The following is a 21094-nucleotide window of genomic DNA, read 5'->3' on the forward strand; positions in this document are numbered from 1 at the left end:
ACTCTCTCTGAGATTCTCTACCTCTCTCCATCACTCTCTGACACTCTCTGACTCTCTCTGACAATCTCTATCACTCGCTGACACTCTCTGACACTCTCTATCACTCTCTGAAACTCTCTGACAATCTCTTACACTCTCATACACTCTCTGACACTCACTATCACTCTCTGACACTCTCTGACACTCACTATCACTCTCTGACACTCTCTGACACTCACTATCACTCTCTGACACTCTGACACTCTCTGACACTCTCTGACACTCTCTGAAGCACTCTGACACTCTCAGACACACTCAGGCACTCACTATCACTCTCTGACACGATCTATCACTCTCTGACTCGCACTGACTCTCTCAGCCACTCTCAGACACTCACTATCACTCTCTGACACTCTCTGACAATCTCTATCACTCTCTGACATTCTCTGACGCTCTTAATCAATCTCTGGCACTCTCTGACACACTCTAACCCTCTCTGACACTCTCAGACACTCACTATCACTCTCTGACACTCTCTGACACTCTCTATCACTCTCTGACACTCTCTATCACTCTCTGAAACTCTCTATCACTCGCTGACTCTCTCAGACCGTCTCTGACACTCACTAGCACTCTCTGACACTCTCGATCACTCTCTGTCACTCACTATCACTCTCTGACACTCTCTGACACTCTCTATCACTCTCTGACACCCTCTATCACTCTCTGAAACTCTCTATCACTCTCTGACTCTCTAAGACCCTCTCTGACACTCACTATCACTCTCTGACACTCTCGATCACTCTCTGACACTCTCTGACACCCTCAGACACTCAGTATCACTCTCTGACACTCTCTGACACTCACTATCACTCTCTGACACCCTCTGACCATCACTATCACTCTCTGACACTCTCTGACACTCACTATCAATCTCTGAGACTCTCTGACACTCTCTGACACTCTCAGACAATCTCTGATTCTCTCTGACTCTCTCAGACACTCTCTGACACTCTCTATCACTCTCTGACACTCTCTGACACTCTCTATCACTCTCTATCACTCTCTGACAGTCTCTGACACTCTCTATCACTCTCTGACACTCTCAGACACTCACTATCGCTCTCTGACACTCTCAGACACTTACTATCACTCTCTGACACTCTCTGACACTCACTAACACTCTCTGACACTCTCTGACACTCTCTGACACTCTCTATCACTCTCTGACACTCTCTGACACACTCTATCACTCTCTGACACTCTCTGACACTCTCTATCACTCTCTATCACTCTCTGACACTCTCTGACACTCTCTGACACTCTCTATCACTCTCTGACACTCTCTGACACTCTCTATCACTCTCTGACACTGTCTGACACTCTCTATCACTCTCTGACACTCTCTATCACTCTCTGACTCTCTCAGACACTCTCTGACACTCTCTATCACTCTCTGACACTCTCTGACACTCTCTATCACTCTCTATCACTCTCTGACAGTCTCTGACACTCTCTATCACTCTCTGACACTCTCAGACACTCACTATCGCTCTCTGACACTCTCTGACACTCTCTGACACTCACTATCACTCTCTGACACTCTCTGACACTCTCTGACACTCACTATCACTCTCTATCACTCTCTGACACTCACTATCACTCTCTGACACTCACTATCACTCTCTGACACTCTCTGACACTCTCTGACACTCACTATCACTCTCTATCACTCTCTGACACTCACTATCACTCTCTGACACTCTCAGACACTCACTATCGCTCTCTGACACTCTCTGACACTCACTATCACTCTCTGACACTCTCTGACACTCTCTGACACTCACTATCACTCTCTATCACTCTCTGACACTCACTATCACTCTCTGACACACTCTGACACTCTCTGACTCTCTCTGACACTCTCCATCACTCTCTGACACTCTCTGACACTCTCTGACACTCTCTGTCACTCTCTGACACTATCTGACACTCTCTGACACTCACTATCACTCTCTGACACTCTCTGACACTCTCTGACACTCTCTATCAAACTCTGACACTCTCTGACACTCTCTGACACTCTCTATCACTCTCTGACACTCTCTATCGCTCTCTGACTCTCTCAGACACTCTCTGACACCCTCTATCACTCTCTGACACTCTCTGACACTCACTATCACTCTCTGACACTCTCTGACACTCTCTGACACTCACTATCACTCTCTATCACTCTCTGACACTCACTATCACTCTCTGACACTCACTATCACTCTCTGACACTCTCTGACACTCTCTGACACTCACTATCACTCTCTATCACTCTCTGACACTCACTATCACTCTCTGACACTCTCAGACACTCACTATCGCTCTCTGACACTCTCTGACACTCACTATCACTCTCTGACACTCTCTGACACTCTCTGACACTCACTATCACTCTCTATCACTCTCTGACACTCACTATCACTCTCTGACACACTCTGACACTCTCTGACTCTCTCTGACACTCTCCATCACTCTCTGACACTCTCTGACACTCTCTGACACTCTCTATCACTCTCTGACACTATCTGACACTCTCTGACACTCACTATCACTCTCTGACACTCTCTGACACTCTCTGACACTCTCTATCAAACTCTGACACTCTCTGACACTCTCTGACACTCTCTATCACTCTCTGACACTCTCTATCGCTCTCTGACTCTCTCAGACACTCTCTGACACCCTCTATCACTCTCTGACACTCTCTATCACTCTCTATCACTCTCTGACACTCTCTATCACTCTCTATCACTCTCTGACACTCTCTGACACTCACTATCACTCTCTGACACTCTCTGACACTCTCTATCACTCTCTGACTCTCTCAGACACTCTCTGACACTCTCTATCACTCTCTGACACTCTCTGACACTCTCTGACACTCTCTGACACTCACTATCACTCTCTATCGGCACAGTGGCGCAGTGGTTAGCACCGCAGCCTCACAGCTCCAGGGACCTGGGTTCGATTCCGGGTACTGCCTGTGTGGAGTTTGCAAGTTCTCCCTGTGTCTGCGTGGGTTTTCTCCGGGTGCTCCGGTTTCCTCCCACAAGCCAAAAAAGACTTGCAGGTTGATAGGTAAATTGGCCATTATAAATTGTCACTAGTATAGGTAGGTGGTAGGGAAATATAGGGACAGGTGGGGATGTTTGGTAGGAATATGGGATTAGTGTAGGATTAGTATAAATGGGTGGTTGATGGTCGGCACAGACTCGGTGGGCCGAAGGGCCTGTTTCAGTGCTGTATCTCTAATCTATCACTCTCTGACACTCACTATCACTCTCTGACACACTCTGACTCTCTCTGACACTCTCTATCACTCTCTGACACTCTCTGACACTCTCTGACACTCTCTATCACTCTCTGACACTATCTGACATTCTCTGACACTCACTATCACTCTCTGACACTCTCTGACCCTCTCTGACACTCTCTATCACTCTCTGACACTCTCTGACACTCTCTGACACTCTCTATCACTCTCTCACACTCTCTATCGCTCTCTGACTCTCTCAGACACTCTCTGACACTCTCTATACTCTCTGACACTCTCTGACACTCTCTGACACTCTCTATCACTCTCTCACACTCTCTATCGCTCTCTGACTCTCTCAGACACTCTCTGACACTCTCTATACTCTCTGACACTCTCTGACACTCTCACTCTCTGACACTCTCTGACACTCTCAGACACTTACTATCACTCTCTGACACTCTCTGACACTCTCTATCACTCTCTGACACTCTCTGACACTCTCTATACTCTCTGACACTCTCTGACACTCTCTCTCACTCTCTGACACTCTCTGACACTCTCAGACACTTACTATCACTCTCTGACACTCTCTGACACTCTCTATCACTCTCTGACACTCTCTATCACTCTCTATACTCTCTGACACTCTCTGACACTCTCTCTCACTCTCTGACACTCTCTGACACTTACTATCACTCTCTGACACTCTCAGACACTTACTATCACTCTCTGACACTCTCTGACACTCTCTCTCACTCTCTGACACTCTCTATCACTCTCTGACACTCTCTATCACTCTCTATACTCTCTGACACTCTCTGACACTCTCTCTCACTCTCTGACACTCTCTGACACTTACTATCACTCTCTGACACTCTCAGACACTTACTATCACTCTCTGACACTCTCTGACACTCTCAGACACTTACTATCACTCTCTGACACTCTCTGACACTCTCTATCACTCTCTGACTCTCTCAGACACTCTCTGACACTCTCTATCACTCTCTGAAACTCTCTGACACTCTCTATCACTCTCTATCACTCTCTGACACTCTCTGACACTCTCTATCACTCTCTGACACTCTCTGACACTGTCTATCACTCTCTGACACTCTCTATCACTCTCTGACACACTCTGACACTCTCTATCACTCTCTATCACTCTCTGACACTCTCTGACACTCTCTATCACTCTCTGACACTCTCTATCACTCTCTGACACTCTCTATCACTCTCTGACACTCTCTGACACTCTCTGACACTCTCTGACACTCTCTGACAGTCTCTGACAATCTCTATCACTCTCTGACACTCTCTGACACTCTTTGACACTCTCTGACACTCTCAGACACTCACTATCACTCTCTGACACTCTCTGACACTCACTATCACTCTCTATCACTCTGACACTCACTATCACTCTCTGACAGTCTCTGACACTCTCTGACTCTCTCTGACACTCTCTATCATCTCTGACACTCTCTGACACTCTCTGACACTCACTATCACTCTCTGACACTATCTGACACTCTCTGACACTTTCTATCACTCTCTGACACTCTCTGACACTCACTATCACTCTCTGACACTCTCTGACACTCTCTGACACTCTCTGACACTCACTATCACTCTCTGACACTATCTGACACTCTCTGACACTTTCTATCACTCTCTGACACTCACTATCACTCTCTATCACTCTGACACTCACTATCACTCTCTGACAGTCTCTGACACTCTCTGACTCTCTCTGACACTCTCTATCATCTCTGACACTCTCTGACACTCTCTGACACTCACTATCACTCTCTGACACTATCTGACACTCTCTGACACTTTCTATCACTCTCTGACACTCTCTGACACTCACTATCACTCTCTGACACTCTCTGACACTCTCTGACACTCTCTGACACTCTCTATGACTCTCTGACATTCTCAGACAATCTCTGACCCTCTCTATCACTCTCTGACACTCTCTGACACTCTCTGACACTCTCTATCACTCTCTATCACTCTCTGACACTCTCAGACAAATACTATCACTCTCTGACACTCTCTGACAATCACTATCACTCTCTGACACTCTCTGACACTCTCTGACACTCTCAATCACTCTCTGACACTCCCTGACACTGTCTATCACTCTCTGACACTCTCTATCAATCTCTGACTCTCTCACACACTCTCTGACACTCTCTATCACTCTCTGACACTCTCTGACACTCTCTGACACTCTCTATCACTCTCTATCACTCTCTGACACTCTCTGACACTCTCTCTCACCCTCTGACACTCTCTGACACTCTCTGACATTCTCTGACACTCTCGATCACTCTCTGACACTCTCTGACACTCTCTAACTCTCTCTGAGATTCTCTACCTCTCTCCATCACTCTCTGACACTCTCTGACTCTCTCTGACAATCTCTATCACTCGCTGACACTCTCTGACACTCTCTATCACTCTCTGAAACTCTCTGACAATCTCTTACACTCTCATACACTCTCTGACACTCACTATCACTCTCTGACACTCTCTGACACTCACTATCACTCTCTGACACTCTCTGACACTCACTATCACTCTCTGACACTCTGACACTCTCTGACACTCTCTGACACTCTCTGAAGCACTCTGACACTCTCAGACACACTCAGGCACTCACTATCACTCTCTGACACGATCTATCACTCTCTGACTCGCACTGACTCTCTCAGCCACTCTCAGACACTCACTATCACTCTCTGACACTCTCTGACAATCTCTATCACTCTCTGACATTCTCTGACGCTCTTAATCAATCTCTGGCACTCTCTGACACACTCTAACCCTCTCTGACACTCTCAGACACTCACTATCACTCTCTGACACTCTCTGACACTCTCTATCACTCTCTGACACTCTCTATCACTCTCTGAAACTCTCTATCACTCGCTGACTCTCTCAGACCGTCTCTGACACTCACTAGCACTCTCTGACACTCTCGATCACTCTCTGTCACTCATTATCACTCTCTGACACTCTCTGACACTCTCTATCACTCTCTGACACCCTCTATCACTCTCTGAAACTCTCTATCACTCTCTGACTCTCCAAGACCCTCTCTGACACTCACTATCACTCTCTGACACTCTCGATCACTCTCTGACACTCTCTGACACCCTCAGACACTCAGTATCACTCTCTGACACTCTCTGACACTCACTATCACTCTCTGACACCCTCTGACCATCACTATCACTCTCTGACACTCTCTGACACTCACTATCAATCTCTGAGACTCTCTGACACTCTCTGACACTCTCAGACAATCTCTGATTCTCTCTGACTCTCTCTGACACTCTCTATCATTCTCTGACACTCCCTGACACTCTCTATCACTCTCTGACACTCTCCATCACACTCTGACTCTCTCACACACTCTCTGACACTCTCTATCAATCTCTGACACTCTCTGACACTCTCTATCACTCTCTATCACTGTCTGACGCTCTCTGACACTCTCTGACACTCTCTGACACTCTCTGACACTCTCTGACAGTCTCTGACACTCTCTATCACTCTCTGACACTCTCAGACACTCACTATGACTCTCTGACACTCTCTGACACTCTCTAACCCTCTCTGACACGCACTATCACTCTCTGACACTCTCTGACACTCTCTATCTCTCTCTGACATTCTCTATCTCTCTCCATCACTCTCTGACACTCTCTGACACTCTCTATCACTCTCTATCACTCTCTATCACTGTCTGACACTCTCTATCACTCTCTGACACTCTCTGACACTCTCTATCACTCTCTGACACTCTCTGACACTCTCTATCACTCTCTGACACTCTCTATCACTCTCTGACACTCTCTGACACTCTCTGTCACTCTCTGACACTCTCTGACACTCTCTGACACTCATTGTCACTCTCTGACACTCTCTGACACTCACTATCACTCTCTGACACTCTCTGACACTCACTATCACTCTCTATCACTCTCTGACACTCACTATCACTCTCTGAAACTCCCTGACACTCTCTGACTCTCTCTGACACTCTCTATCAATCTCTGACACTCTCTCACACTCTCTGACACTCACTATCACTCTCTGACACTATCTGACACTCTCAGACACTTTCTATCACTCTCTGACACTCTCTGACACTCACTACCACTCTCTGACACTCACTATCACTCTCTATCACTCTCTGACACTCTCTATGACTCTCTGACATTCTCAGACAATCTCTGACCCTCTCTTTCACTCTCTGACACTCTCTGACACTCTCTGACACTCATTGTCACTCTCTGACACTCTCTGACACTCTCTGACACTCATTGTCACTCTCTGACGCTCATTGACATTCACTATCACTCTCTGACACTCTCTGACACTCACTATCACTCTCTATCACTCTCTGACACTCACTATCACTCTCTGAAACTCTCTGACACTCTCTGACTCTCTCTGACACTGTCTATCAATCTCTGACACTCTCTCACACTCTCTGACACTCACTATCTCTCTCTGACACTATCTGACACTCTCTGACACTTTATATCACTCTCTGACACTCTCTGACACTCACTACCACTCTCTGACACTCTCTGACTCTCTCTGACACTCTCTATCACTCTCTGACTCTCTCTGACACTCTCTATCAGTCTCTGACACTCTCTATGACTCTCTGACATTCTCAGACAATCTCTGACCCTCTCTATCACTCTCTGACACTCTCTGACACTCTCTATCACTCTCTATCACTCTCTGACACTCTCTGACACTCTCTATCTCTCTCTGACACTCTCAGACACATACTATCACTCTCTGACACTCTCTGACAGTCACTATCACTCTCTGACTCTCTCTGACACTCTCTGACACTCTCTATCACTCTCTGACACTCCCTGACACTCTCTATCACTCTCTGACACTCTCCATCACTCTCTGACTCTCTCACACACTCTCTGACACTCTCTATCACTCTCTGACACTCTCTGACACTCTCTATCACTCTCTATCACTGTCTGACACTCTCTGACACTCTCTCTCACTCTCTGACACTCTCTCTCACTCTCTGACACTCTCTGACACTCTCTATCACTCTCTGACACTCTCTGACACTCTCAGACACTCACTATCAGTCTCTGACACTCTCTGACACTCTCTGACCCTCACTGACACGCACTATCACTCTCTGACACTCTCTATCTCTCTCTGACATTCTCTATCTCTCTCCATCACTCTCTGACACTCTCTGACTCTCTCTGACAATCTCTATCACTCGCTGACACTCTCTGACACTCTCTATCACTCTCTGAAACTCTCTGACAATCTCTTACACTCTCATACACTCTCTGACACTCACTATCACTCTCTGACACTCTCTGACACTCACTATCACTCTCTGACACTCTCTGACACTCTCTGAAGCACTCTGACACTCTCAGACACTCTCAGGCACTCACTATCACTCTCTGACACGATCTATCACTCTCTGACTCGCACTGACACTCTCAGCCACTCTCAGACACTCACTATCACTCTCTGACACTCTCTGACACTCTCTGACAATCTCTATCACTCTCTGACATTCTCTGACGCTCTTAATCAATCTCTGGCACTCTCTGACACACTCTATCCCACTCTGACACTCTCAGACACTCACTATCACTCTCTGACACTCTCTGACACTCTCTATCACTCTCTGACACTCTCTATCACTCTCTGAAACTCTCTATCACTCATTGGCTCTCTCAGACCCTCTCTGACACTCACTATCACTCTCTGACACTCTCGATCACTCTCTGACACTCTCTGACACTCTCTGACACTCTCTATCACTCTCTATCACTCTCTGACACTCTCTGACACTCTCTATCACTCTCTGACACACTCTATCACTCTCCATCACTCTCTATCACTCTCTGACACTCTCTGACACTCTCAGACACTCACTATCACTCTCTGACACTCTCTGACACTCACTATCACTCTCTGACACTCTCTGACCATCACTATCACTCTCTGACACTCTCTGACACTCACTATCAATCTCTGACACTCTCTGACACTCTCTGACACTCTCTGACACTCTCTATCACTCTCTATCACTCTCTGACACTCTGTGACACTCTCTGACACTCTCTGACACTCTCGGACACTCTCTGACAGGCACTATCACTCTCAGACACTATCTGACTCTCTCTGACACTCTCTGACACTCACTATCATTCTCTGACACTCTCTGACACTGTCTGACAATCTCTGACTCTCTCTGACACTCTGTATCACTCTCTGACTCTCTCTGACACTCACTATCACTCTCTGACACTCTCTGACACACTCTGACACTCTCTGACACTTACTATCACTCTCTGATACTTTCTGACACGCACTATCACTCTATGACACTCTCTGGCACTCTCTGACACTCTCTGACTCTCTCTGGCTCTCTCAGACACTCTCTGACTCTCTCTGGCTCTCTCTGACACACTCTATCACTCTCTGACACTCTCAGACACTTACTATCACTCTCTGACACTCTCTGACACTCTCTGACACTCACTATCACTCTCTGACAATCTCTGACACTGTCTATCACTCTCTGACACTCTCTGACACTCTCTATCACTCTCTGACACTCTCTATCGCTCTCTGACTCTCTCAGACACTCTCTGACACTCTCTGTCACTCTCTGACACTCTCTGACACTCTCTATCACTCTCCATCACTCTCTATCACTCTCTGACACTCTCTGACACTCTCTATCATTCTCTGACACTCTCTGACAGTCTCTGACAATCTCTATCACTCTCTGACACTCTCTGACACTCTTTAACACTCTCAGACACTCACTATCACTCTCTGACACTCTCTGACACTCTCTGACACTCACTATCACTCTCTGACACTCACTGACACGCACTATCACTCTCTGACACTCTCTGACACTCTCTGACACGCACTATCACTCTCTGACACTCTCTGACACTCTCTATCTCTCTCTGACATTCTCTATCTCTCTCCATCACTCTCTGACACTCTCTGACTCTCTCTGACAATCTCTATCACTCGCTGACACTCTCTGACACTCTCTATCACACTCTGAAACTCTCTGACAATCTCTTACACTCTCATACACTCTCTGACACTCACTATCACTCTCTGACACTCTCTGACACTCACTATCACTCTCTGACACTCTCTGACACTCTCTGAAGCACTCTGACACTCTCAGACACTCTCAGGCACTCACTATCACTCTCTGACACGATCTATCACTCTCTGACTCGCACTGACACTCTCAGCCACTCTCAGACACTCACTATCACTCTCAGGCACTCACTATCACTCTCTGACACGATCTATCACTCTCTGACTCGCACTGACACTCTCAGCCACTCTCTGACACACTCTAACCCACTCTGACACTCTCAGACACTCACAATCACTCTCTGACACTCTCTGACACTCTCTATCACTCTCTGACACTCTCTATCACTCTCTGAAACTCTCTATCACTCAATGGCTCTCTCAGACCCTCTCTGACACTCACTATCACTCTCTGACACTCTCGATCACTCTCTGACACTCTCTGACACTCTCTGACACTCTCTATCACTCTCTATCACTCTCTGACACTCTCTGACACTCTCTATCACTCTCTGACACACTCTATCACTCTCCATCACTCTCTATCACTCTCTGACACTCTCTGACACTCTCAGACACTCACTATCACTCTCTGACACTCTCTGACACTCACTATCACTCTCTGACACTCTCTGACACTCTCTGACACTAACTATCACTCTCTGACACTCTCTGACACTCTCTATCACTCTCTGACACTCTCTGACACTCTCTATCACTCTCTGACACGCTCTATCGCTCTCTGACTCTCTCAGACACTCTCTGACACTCTCTGTCACTCTCTGACACTCTCTGACTCTCTCTGGCTCTCTCTGACACTCTCTATCACTCTCTGACACTCACAGACACTCTCTGACACTCTCTGACACTCACTATCACTCTCTGACACTCACTGGCACGCACTATCACTCTCTGACACTCTCAGACACTCTCAGACACTTACTATTTCTCTCTGACACTCTCTGACACTCTCTGACACTCACTATCACTCTCTGACACTCTCTGACACTCTCTGACACTCTCTATCACTCTCTGACACTCTCTATCACTCTCTGACACTCTCTATCACTCTCTGACTCTCTCAGACACTCTCTGACACACTCTATCACTATCTGACACTCTCTGACACTCTCTATCACTCTCTATCACTCTCTGACACTCTCTGACACTCTCTATCATTCTCTGACACTCTCTGACACTCTCTGACACTCTCTGACAGTCTCTGACCATCTCTATCACTCACTATCACTCTCTGACACTCTCTGACTCTCTCTGGCTCTCTCTGACACTCTCTATCACTCTCTGACACTCTCAGACACTTACTATCACTCTCTGACACTCTCTGACACTCTCTGACACTAACTATCACTCTCTGACACTCTCTGACACTCTCTATCACTCTCTGACACTCTCTGACACTCTCTATCACTCTCTGACACGCTCTATCGCTCTCTGACTCTCTCAGACACTCTCTGACACTCTCTGTCACTCTCTGACACTCTCTGACTCTCTCTGGCTCTCTCTGACACTCTCTATCACTCTCTGACACTCACAGACACTCTCTGACACTCTCTGACACTCACTATCACTCTCTGACACTCACTGGCACGCACTATCACTCTCTGACACTCTCAGACACTCTCAGACACTTACTATTTCTCTCTGACACTCTCTGACACTCTCTGACACTCACTATCACATTCTGACACTCTCTGACACTCTCTGACACTCACTATCACTCTCTGACACTCTCTATCACTCTCTGACACTCTCTATCACTCTCTGACTCTCTCAGACACTCTCTGACACACTCTATCACTATCTGACACTCTCTGACACTCTCTATCACTCTCTATCACTCTCTGACACACTCTGACACTCTCTATCATTCTCTGACACTCTCTGACACTCTCTGACACTCTCTGACAGTCTCTGACCATCTCTATCACTCACTATCACTCTCTGACACTCTCTGAAACTCTCTGACACTCTCTGACACTCACTATCACTCTCTATCGCTCTCTGACACTCACTATCACTCTCTGACACACTCTGACAATCTCTGACAGTCTCTGACCATCTCTATCACTCACTATCACTCTCTGACACTCTCTGAAACTCTCTGACACTCTCTGACACTCACTATCACTCTCTGATACTCTCAGACACACACTATCACTCTCTGACACTCTCTATCACTCTCTGAAACTCTCTATCACTCTCTGACACTCTCAGACCCTCTCTGAAACTCAATATCACTCTCTGACACTCTCGAACACTCTCTGACACTCTCTGACACTCTCTGACACTCTCTATCACTCTCTATCACACTCTGACAATCTCTGACACTCTCTATCACTCTCTGACACACTCTATCTCTCTCCATCACTCTCTATCACTCTCTGACACTCTCTGACACTCTCTGACTCTCTCTGGCTCTCTCTGACACTCTCTGACTCTCTCTGGCTCTCTCTGACACTCTCTATCACTCTCTGACACTCTCAGACACTTACTATCACTCTCTGACACTCTCTGACACTCTCTGACACTCACTATCACTCTCTGACAATCTCTGACACTCTCTATCACTCTCTGACACTCTCTGACACTCTCTATCACTCTCTGACACTCTCTATCGCTCTCTGACTCTCTCAGACACTCTCTGACACTCTCTGTCACTCTCTGACACTCTCTGACACTCTCTATCACTCTCCATCACTCTCTATCACTCTCTGACACTCTCTGACACTCTCTATCATTCTCTGACACTCTCTGACACTCTCTGACAGTCTCTGACAATCTCTATCACTCTCTGACACTCTCTGACACTCTTTGACACTCTCAGACACTCACTATCACTCTCTGACACTCTCTGACACTCTCTGACACTCTCTGACACTCACTATCACTCTCTGACACTCACTGACACGGACTATCACTCTCTGACACTCTCTGACACTCTCTGACTCTCTCTGGCTCTCTCTGACACTCTCTATCACTCTCTGACACTCTCAGACACTCTCTGACACTCTCTGACACTCACTATCACTCTCTGACACTCACTGGCACGCACGATCACTCTCTGACACTCTCTGACACTCTCTGACTCTCTCTGGCTCTCTCTGACACTCTCTATCACTCTCTGACACTCTCAGACACTCTCAGACACTTACTATTTCTCTCTGACACTCTCTGACACTCTCTGACACTCACTATCACTCTCTGACACTCTCTGACACTCACTATCACTCTCTGACACTCTCTATCGCTCTCTGACTCTCTCAGACACTCTCTGACACTCTCTGTCACTCTCTGACACTCTCTGACACTCTCTATCACTCTCCATCACTCTCTATCACTCTCTGACACTCTCTGACACTCTCTATCATTCTCTGACACTCTCTGACACTCTCTGACAGTCTCTGACAATCTCTATCACTCTCTGACACTCTCTGACACTCTTTGACACTCTCAGACACTCACTATCACTCTCTGACACTCTCTGACACTCACTGACACTCACTATCACTCTCTGACACTCACTGACACGCACTATCACTCTCTGACACTCTCTGACACTCTCTGACTCTCTCTGGCTCTCTCTGACACTCTCTATCACTCTCTGACACTCTCAGACACTCTCTGACACTCTCTGACACTCACTATCACTCTCTGACACTCACTGGCACGCACTATCACTCTCTGACACTCTCTGACACTCTCTGACTCTCTCTGGCTCTCTCTGACACTCTCTATCACTCTCTGACACTCTCAGACACTCTCAGACACTTACTATTTCTCTCTGACACTCTCTGACACTCTCTGACACTCACTATCACTCTCTGACACTCTCTGACACTCTCTGACACTCACTATCACTCTCTGACACTCTCTATCACTCTCTGACACTCTCTATCACTCTCTGACTCTCTCAGACACTCTCTGACACACTCTATCACTATCTGACACTCTCTGACACTCTCTATCACTCTCTATCACTCTCTGACACTCTCTGACACTCTCTATCATTCTCTGACACTCTCTGACACTCTCTGACACTCTCTGACAGTCTCTGACCATCTCTATCACTCACTATCACTCTCTGACACTCTCTGAAACTCTCTGACACTCTCTAACACTCACTATCACTCTCTATCGCTCTCTGACACTCACTATCACTCTCTGACACACTGACAGTCTCTGACAGTCTCTGACCATCTCTATCACTCACTATCACTCTCTGACACTCTCTGAAACTCTCTGACACTCTCTGACACTCACTATCACTCTCTGATACTCTCAGACACACACTATCACTCTCTGAAACTCTCTATCACTCTCTGAAACTCTCTATCACTCTCTGACACTCTCTGACACTCTCTGACACTCACTGTCACTCTCTGACACTCACTGACACGGACTATCACTCTCTGACACTCTCTGACACTCTCTGACTCTCTCTGGCTCTCTCTGACACTCTCTATCACTCTCTGACACTCTCAGACACTCTCTGACACTCTCTGACACTCACTATCACTCTCTGACACTCACTGGCACGCACGATCACTCTCTGACACTCTCTGACACTCTCTGACTCTCTCTGGCTCTCTCTGACACTCTCTATCACTCTCTGACACTCTCAGACACTCTCAGACACTTACTATTTCTCTCTGACACTCTCTGACACTCTCTGACACTCACTATCACTCTCTGACACTCTCTGACACTCACTATCACTCTCTGACACTCTCTATCGCTCTCTGACTCTCTCAGACACTCTCTGACACTCTCTGTCACTCTCTGACACTCTCTGACACTCTCTATCACTCTCCATCACTCTCTATCACTTTCTGACACTCTCTGACACTCTCTATCATTCTCTGACACTCTCTGACACTCTCTGACAGTCTCTGACAATCTCTATCACTCTCTGACACTCTCTGACACTCTTTGACACTCTCAGACACTCACTATCACTCTCTGACACTCTCTGACACTCTCTGACACTCACTATCACTCTCTGACACTCACTGACACGCACTATCACTCTCTGACACTCTCTGACACTCTCTGACTCTCTCTGGCTCTCTCTGACACTCTCTATCACTCTCTGACACTCTCAGACACTCTCTGACACTCTCTGACACTCACTATCACTCTCTGACACTCACTGGCACGCACTATCACTCTCTGACACTCTCTGACACTCTCTGACTCTCTCTGGCTCTCTCTGACACTCTCTATCACTCTCTGACACTCTCAGACACTCTCAGACACTTACTATTTCTCTCTGACACTCTCTGACACTCTCTGACACTCACTATCACTCTCTGACACTCTCTGACACTCTCTGACACTCACTATCACTCTCTGACACTCTCTATCACTCTCTGACACTCTCTATCACTCTCTGACTCTCTCAGACACTCTCTGACACACTCTATCACTATCTGACACTCTCTGACACTCTCTATCACTCTCTATCACTCTCTGACACTCTCTGACACTCTCTATCATTCTCTGACACTCTCTGACACTCTCTGACACTCTCTGACAGTCTCTGACCATCTCTATCACTCACTATCACTCTCTGACACTCTCTGAAACTCTCTGACACTCTCTAACACTCACTATCACTCTCTATCGCTCTCTGACACTCACTATCACTCTCTGACACACTGACAGTCTCTGACAGTCTCTGACCATCTCTATCACTCACTATCACTCTCTGACACTCTCTGAAACTCTCTGACACTCTCTGACACTCACTATCACTCTCTGATACTCTCAGACACACACTATCACTCTCTGACACTCTCTATCACTCTCTGAAACTCTCTATCACTCTCTGACACTCTCAGACCCTCTCTGAAACTCAATATCACTCTCTGACACTCTCGATCACTCTCTGACACTCTCTGACACTCTCTGACACACTCTATCACTCTCTATCACTCTCTGACACTCTCTGACACTCTCTATCACTCTCTGACACACTCTATCTCTCTCCATCATTCTCTATCACTCTCTGACACTCTCTGACACTCTCGGACACTCTCTGACTCTCTCTGGCTCTCTCTGACACTCTCTGACACTCTCTGACACTCTCTGACACTCACTATCACTCTTTGACACTCTCTGACACTCTCTATCACTCTCTGACACTCTCTGAAACTCTCTGACACTCACTATCACTCTCTGACACTCACTGACACGCACTATCACTCTCTGACACTCTCTGACACTCTCTGACTCACTCTGGCTCTCTCTGACACTCTCTATCACTCTCTGACACTCTCAACACTCTCTGACATTCTCTGACACTCACTATCACTCTCTGACACTCACTGGCACGCACTATCACTCTCTGACACTCTCTGACACTCTCTGACTCTCTCTGGCTCTCTCTGACACTCTCTATCACTCTCTGACACTCTCAGACACTCTCAGACACTTACTATTTCTCTCTGACACTCTCTGACACTCTCTGACACTCACTATCACTCTCTGACACTCTCTGACACTCTCTGACACTCACTATCACTCTCTGACACTCTCTATCAGTCTCTGACACTCTCTATCACTCTCTGACTCTCTCAGACACTCTCTGACACACTCTATCACTATCTGACACTCTCTGACACTCTCTATCACTCTCTATCACTCTCTGACACTCTCTGACACTCTCTATCATTCTCTGACACTCTCTGACACTCTCTGACACTCGCTGACACTCTCTGACACTCACTATCACTCTCTGACACTCTCTGACACCCTCTGACACTCACTATCACTCTCTGACACTCTCTATCACTCTCTGACACTCTCTATCACTCTCTGACACTCTCAACACTCTCTGACATTCTCTGACACTCACTATCACTCTCTGACACTCACTGGCACGCACTATCACTCTCTGACACTCTCTGACACTCTCTGACTCTCTCTGGCTCTCTCTGACACTCTCTATCACTCTCTGACACTCTCAGACACTCTCAGACACTTACTCTTTCTCTCTGACACTCTCTGACACTCTCTGACACTCACTATCACTCTCTGACACTCTCTGACACTCTCTGACACTCACTATCACTCTCTGACACTCTCTATCACTCTCTGACACTCTCTATCACTCTCTGACTCTCTCAGACACTCTCTGACACACTCTATCACTATCTGACACTCTCTGACACTCTCTATCACTCTCTATCACTCTCTGACACTCTCTGACACTCTCTATCATTCTCTGACACTCTCTGACACTCTCTGACACTCGCTGACACTCTCTGACACTCACTATCACTCTCTGACACTCTCTGACACTCTCTGACACTCACTATCACTCTCTGACACTCTCTGACACTCTCTATCACTCTCTATCACTCTCTGACTCTCTCAGACACTCTCTGACACACTCTATCACTATGTGACACTCTCTGACACTCTCTATCACTCTCTATCACTCTCTGACACTCTCTGACACTATCTATCATTCTCTGACACTCTCTGACACTCTCTGAAACTCTCTGACACTCTCTGACTCTCTCTGGCTCTCTCTGACACTCTCGGACTCTCTCTGGCTCTCTCTGACACTCTCTATCACTCTCTGACACTCTCAGACACTTACTATCACTCTCTGACACTCTCTGACACTCTCTGACACTCACTATCACTCTCTGACACTCTCTGACACTCTCTATCACTCTCTGACACTCTCTGACACTCTCTATCACTCTCTGACACTCTCTATCGCTCTCTGACTCTCTCAGACACTCTCTGACACTCTCTATCACTCTCTGACACTCTCTGACACTCTCTATCACTCTCCATCACTCTCTATCACTCTCTGACACTCTCTGACACTCTCTATCATTCTCTGACACTCTCTGACACTCTCTGACAGTCTCTGACAATCTCTATCACTCTCTGACTCTCTCAGACACTCTCTGACACTCTCTGTCACTCTCTGACACTCTCTGACACTCTCTATCACTCTCCATCACTCTCTATCACTCTCTGACACTCTCTGACACTCTCTATCATTCTCTGACACTCACTATCACTCTCTGACACTCACTGACACGCACTATCACTCTCTGACACTCTCTGACACTCTCTGACTCTCTCTGGCTCTCTCTGACACTCTCTATCACTCTCTGACACTCTCAGACACACTCTGACACTCTCTGACACTCACTATCACTCTCTGACACTCACTGGCACGCACTATCACTCTCTGACACTCTCTGACACTCTCTGACTCTCTCTGGCTCTCTCTGACACTCTCTATCACTCTCTGACACTCTCAGACACTCTCAGACACTTACTATTTCTCTCTGACACTCTCTGACACTCTCTGACACTCACTATCACTCTCTGACACTCTCTGACACTCTCTGACACTCACTATCACTCTCTGACACTCTCTATCACTCTCTGACACTCTCTATCACTCTCTGACTCTCTCAGACACTCTCTGACACACTCTATCACTATCTGACACTCTCTGACACTCTCTATCACTCTCTATCACTCTCTGACACTCTCTGACACTCTCTATCATTCTCTGACACTCTCTGACACTCTCTGACACTCTCTGACACTCTCTGACAGTCTCTGATCATCTCTATCACTCACTATCACTCTCTGACACTCTCTGAAACTCTCTGACACTCTCTGACACTCACTATCACTCTCTATCGCTCTCTGACACTCACTATCACTCTCTGACACACTCTGACAGTCTCTGACAGTCTCTGACCATCTCTATCACTCACTATCACTCTCTGACACTCTCTGAAACTCTCTGACACTCTCTGACACTCACTATCACTCTCTGATACTCTCAAACACACACTATCACTCTCTGACACTCTCTATCACTCTCTGAAACTCTCTATCACTCTCTGACACTCTCAGACCCTCTCTGAAACTCAATAGCACTCTCTGACACTCTCGATCACTCTCTGACACTCTCTTACACTCTCTGACACTCTCTATCACTCTCTATCACTCTCTGACACTCTCTGACACTCTCTATCACTCTCTGACACTCTCTGACACTCTCTGACACTCATTGTCACTCTCTGACACTCTCTGACACTCTCTGACACTCATTGTCACTCTCTGACGCTCATTGACATTCACTATCACTCTCTGACACTCTCTGACACTCACTATCACTCTCTATCACTCTCTGACACTCACTATCACTCTCTGAAACTCTCTGACACTCTCTGAATCTCTCTGACACTGTCTATCAATCTCTGACACTCTCTCACACTCTCTGACACTCACTATATCTCTGACACTATCTGACACTCTCTGACACTTTCTATCACTCTCTGACACTCTCTGACACTCACTACCACTCTCTGACACTCTCTGACTCTCTCTGACACTCTCTATCACTCTCTGACTCTCTCTGACACTCTGTATCAGTCTCTGACACTCTCTATGACTCTCTGACATTCTCAGACAATCTCTGACCCTCTCTATCACTCTCTGACACTCTCTGACACTCTCTATCACTCTCTATCACTCTCTGACACTCTCTGACACTCTCTATCTCTCTCTGACACTCTCAGACACATACTATCACGCTCTGACACTCTCTGACAGTCACTATCACTCTCTGACTCTCTCTGACACTCTCTGACACTCTCTATCACTCTCTGACACTCCCTGACACTCTCTATCACTCTCTGACACTCTCCATCACTCTCTGACTCTCTCACACACTCTCTGACACTCTCTATCACTCTCTGACACTCTCTGACACTCTCTATCACTCTCTATCACTGTCTGACACTCTCTGACACTCTCTCTCACTCTCTGACACTCTCTCTCACTCTCTGACACTCTCTGACACTCTCTATCACTCTCTGACACTCTCTGACACTCTCAGACACTCACTATCAGTCTCTGACACTCTCTGACACTCTCTGACCCTCACTGACACGCACTATCACTCTCTGACACTCTCTGACACTCTCTATCTCTCTCTGACATTCTCTATCTATCTCCATCACTCTCTGACACTCTCTGACTCTCTCTGACAATCTCTATCACTCGCTGACACTCTCTGACACTCTCTATCACTCTCTGAAACTCTCTGACAATCTCTTACACTCTCATACACTCTCTGACACACACTATCACTCTCTGACACTCTCTGACACTCACTATCACTCTCTGACACTCTCTGACACTCTCTGAAGCACTCTGACACTCTCAGACACTCTCAGGCACTCACTATCACTCTCTGACACGATCTATCACTCTCTGACTCGCACTGACACTCTCAGCCACTCTCAGACACTCACTATCACTCTCTGACACTCTCTGACACTCTCTGACAATCTCTATCACTCTCTGACATTCTCTGACGCTCTTAATCAATCTCTGGCACTCTCTGACACACTCTATCCCACTCTGACACTCTCAGACACTCACTATCACTCTCTGACACTCTCTGACACTCTCTATCACTCTCTGACACTCTCTATCTTTCTCTGAAACTCTCTATCACTCATTGGCTCTCTCGGACCCTCTCTGACACTCACTATCACTCTCTGACACTCTCGATCACTCTCTGACACTCTCTGACACTCTCTGACACTCTCTATCACTCTCTATCACTCTCTGACA

Source organism: Heterodontus francisci, chromosome 3, assembly GCF_036365525.1.
Source record: "Heterodontus francisci isolate sHetFra1 chromosome 3, sHetFra1.hap1, whole genome shotgun sequence".
NCBI classification, from domain to species: domain Eukaryota; kingdom Metazoa; phylum Chordata; class Chondrichthyes; order Heterodontiformes; family Heterodontidae; genus Heterodontus; species Heterodontus francisci.